Source organism: Desmodus rotundus, chromosome 8 (genome assembly GCF_022682495.2).
Source record: "Desmodus rotundus isolate HL8 chromosome 8, HLdesRot8A.1, whole genome shotgun sequence".
NCBI classification, from domain to species: Eukaryota; Metazoa; Chordata; class Mammalia; order Chiroptera; family Phyllostomidae; genus Desmodus; species Desmodus rotundus.
In genome coordinates, this window is record NC_071394.1 from 117,591,630 (window position 1) to 117,595,746 (window position 4,117).

The 4,117-nt window shown below is 40.1% G+C and overlaps 1 non-coding gene across 1 annotated transcript; it reads left to right on the forward strand.

Moving 5' to 3' along the window:
* Positions 1 to 3,460: 3,460 nt before the first annotated feature.
* On the forward strand, positions 3,461 to 3,601 carry LOC112310028 (small nucleolar RNA SNORA42/SNORA80 family). Its single transcript, XR_002975344.1, has one exon. It is a non-coding gene; the product is annotated as a small nucleolar RNA SNORA42/SNORA80 family (small nucleolar RNA).
* The last annotated feature ends 516 nt before the right edge of the window (positions 3,602 to 4,117 follow it).

Genomic DNA, 4,117 nt, shown 5'->3' on the forward strand with positions numbered 1-4,117 from the left:
GTTTCTACAAGTTGACAGTTTTTTTTTTTAACCTATTTAGCTTGTGGGAGAAATATACTATCATTTTTGCTTAAACCCAACCTACAAAGTAACAATAATCTATAAATTCAAGAAGGTTTATTTCACACTGGAAGTAAACAGTATGCAATTTTTCATGGCAGATAATTTTTATAATTGGGATGTTATATGCTTTAGTATAATTAATGATGAGTTGAGTTATTCATATGTTCTGAAAATCCAGCTTATGTTGCCCTCTTAATGGTAAATTGAAGAAGTCATTAGCAGTTTTTCACAGGTGGGTTGTGATTAATTTTTTTTCCAGCCCAGAGTTTTTTCCTCCTTTACAATTTCAGGATGTAATAATAAATAGTTTGAAGCAGAAGTAGAGTAGATGATATTAAACCCTTTGTCTCATGCAAACCCTGAGTCGAAGGATTAACAGAAAAATGAGTTGAAGAATAGTGAAATAATGAGTCGGGGTTAGTGGAAAAGTATTGACGAGTGGGCGCTAGGGAAAAGGGAAGGTAAGGAGCGAGGCCCAATCAGGAGCCTCTCTCCATTATTACAGTAAGTGCAGCTGAATGGACCATTAGTCCAGTGGTTCCAGCCAGTTTCAGTGAGCCAGACAGATCAAGCATAGTGACTGTGGTATTCTGGTAGGAAGTAGAGTCCAGGGATACCAGAGAGCTGAGACCTAGCCCCAACTTCGAGAAGCAAATGTATATAAGTCAAAGAGAATGCTGGAGGGTGCCGGACAAGAGTCTGGTCACCAAACTGGAATGGAGATCAGCTACATACACATGCTGAGAGTAACAGTGAATGAATAAGGGAGGCTATGGGCAATCGCAGAAATTGAAATGCTTTCTGGTATTAGGGTCTCAGATCCTAACAGAATGAAAGGAATCTTATGAAATGTCAGAGTTATCTTATCTTACAAATCATTTAAAACTTTTATGAGTAATTAAATTGAATTAACTTTAAAATAAACACAAAATCAACATATACAAAGTACCTGTTCTTTCCAGGCACTATGTGAATCATGCAAAATATAAAAGGAAGTGATACATGGTTCCTGTAAAGCCAAACCCCATAGTCCAGTGAAGGAGAAAGGCTTGGAGACAGTCAAAAGAAAGCATTAATATAAAATGAAGATATAAACACAGTGTGTGGAGTCACATTACAATACTAAGAGAGCAAGAAAAGGCTGTAGAGAGGAGGGATATGCGACCTGGGTGGGAAATTGACTTTGCCAGGATATAAAGACATGAATTATGACAGTGTCTAAAGTATTCCAGGTATGGTGAAAATATATGGGTAGGTTGTAAGATATACTGGCTGTAGGCCGTGGGGTACAGAATGGTGACAGGGAGAGGGATAAGCAAAGTGGACCCAGAGAGAGACAAGAGCTATGGTTGGCCTTACCTGCAGGGCGATGATTCTCAAGGTGTGGTCCCAGGATCAGTTGCATTAGTATCACGTAGGAATAAGTTAGAAATTCTCAGGCCTCATCTGGAATCAGAACCCCTCTGGGAGCGAGTGGGGCACAGCAAGCTGTGCTTTAATGATCCTCGAGGGTGATTCTGGTGCACAGTGAAGTTTTAGAACCACTGCTGCGGGGGAAAGTGACGTTGTAGGGGATGGTTAAGCAAGGAAGTGACAAGGCCATATTTTCCTCTTACGATGAAAACTAACCCAAGTATGGAAGATGGACTAGCCTCATGGCTGAAGACCCTGGCTATTGCGAAATACAAGAAAGGTTGAAAGCCAAATATCTTTAAGGAGAAAATATGGGTCATAATTTGACGTAAAAAGTGATTAAGAAAGTGCTTCACGGTCTGGCAGCAATTCAGAGTCACTAATTAGGAGAGAACCAAATAATCCCAATATTGAAGTTTTACTGTCTATTAATTTAAAGTTTCTCATACCTTCCATTTCAACATTTTTCTCTTTTTCTCTTATTTCTCATGTAATTGGGCACAAATGGCAGCATTACTTTAAGAACAAGAGTACAGAAGGCTTTGGAGAGCCACACAATACTGCCTAGGGTTGTGTCTTTATGATAAACCCTGGAAATCTTACTGTTACGGACTGCATTGTGTCCCCCCAAATTCATATGTTGAAGCTCTAGCCCCCAATGTGATTGCAAGTGGAGTTAGGGCTTGTAAGTGGGTAATAAAGGTTAAGTGAGGTCACAAGGGTGGGGCCTTCATCTGATAGAAGTAGTGTTCTTATAAGAAGAGGAAGAGATACCAGATCTCTCTCTCTCTCTCTCTCTCTCTCTCTCTTTCTCTCCCACCCCCCTCTTTCTCTCCGTAAAAGAAGCCCTGTGAGGACAAAGAGAGAAGGCATCTCTACAAGAGAGGAAGAGAAGTTTCATCAGAAATCAACTTTGATGGCACCTTGATCTTAGCCTCTCAGCTTCCTAACCATGAGAACATAAATTTCTTTCATCTACGCCACCAGTCTATGGTATTTTGTTTTCCCAGCCTGTGCTGACTAAGACACTATCATCGTGGAAAGAGCATGGCCTCTGGAACCAGAGAGATGTGGATTTGAACCCCAGCTCTGCCATTTATTAGCCATGTCTTTGTGCCCCCCTCTTCATTGTAAACTCTAGACAATGAGGATCATATTGCCTCCTCTAGTCATTTATTTATCCAGCAGTTATTTATTGAGTGATTATTATGTGCCAGAAATTCAACAACAAAAAAAATTGCTATGCTTTGAGGCTACAATAGTTATTAAACACAGACATGGTCCTTTACCTCCTGGAGCTTATGATGTAGAGAGGGACACACAATAATGAATGAATCTCACAAATTTATGTTTCTGTAATTACTGTTAGTGCTACAGCTTCTACTAAAGAGACATACCTCACTCAAGGCCATGCCCCTTCCTAGGGTAGCCTTCTGTCAATGGTTGGTGAATGCAGCAGTATAAAGCTTAGCCTCCTTGTTCCAATTCAAGATAGTCCTAAAGGGCCATCCCAGCTTCAGAGCTCCTTCGGGAGTTGGCTAAGTTCTTGTTGTGACTACACCACAGCTCAACTTCTCCATCTGCCTGACCCTGTTTCTCTCCCTTCTTTTCCAGAAGTATTGACCACCAGAGCACTCCCTAATAAACTTCCTCTGTGTTAATCTCCACCTCAGAGTCTGCTTCCTGGGGATCCAGCTGGTGTGTACTGAATAAATATAAACATGCTCTGCAACCAAGGATGGGAGGTCAAGATTCTTTAGCTGAACCTGGAGAGTGGACTACAGGCTCTCATAGCCCATCCCTCTTCTGTCTGCTCACAAACTAGGAACCAGCATGCAAAGAACAGGAAGGACAAAGCAGTTGACACTGCTTATTGTCCTGCCACTGACCAATCACATCTTGTCTTGAGCCTTCAGTAAGTCCAATGGGCGAATGTGTTGAGACATGGCCTGAAATTGGAAGAGGTAAAAATATAATTTGCAATGCATGGGTCTGGGTTTATGGCAGACCCACCTCCCTACCCCCCAGATCTCTCATAGTGCCCCATGCCAGAGTAAACTGTGGCCTTGAACCATTGCCTGGCCTCTGCTTGTAGGCTGCGGGCACTGAAGCAGGTTGCATAGTGGAAGAAAAAATATATATCATTTGTACCTTTACTTTACCTGTTTAGCACTTAAGAACTAGTTGGAAATGACAAGACCATGACACAGTCACAGAAATTGGCAGATAGATGGAGAGGATAAACAGCCTAGAAATAGATCCAAGATTTAAAAAAAAGATGAACTGAAAAGGGAAAGGTAGGTAGGTTATTCAGTAAATCTTTCTGGAAATATAGTATTAGAAAAAAAGTTTATTTATTTGGAAAAATTAAGTTAGATATTCAATTCCCACCCTAATAAAATGAAATAAAGAGGAAGGAAAGAAAATAGATGTAGTTGGAAATCTATTTAAAAAACAGAACACAGAAGAAATAAATATAGAGGATAGGATGGGATCTCTTACTAAGTATTAAATAATGGAATAAAAAAGAAAAACACTCCATACATATATAAAGCTGTCAAATCATTACTAGTAAAAGTAAAAGAAAAAGCAATTACAATAAAAATCACACACAGGCTAGAAAAAGATTTCATGTAGAAAG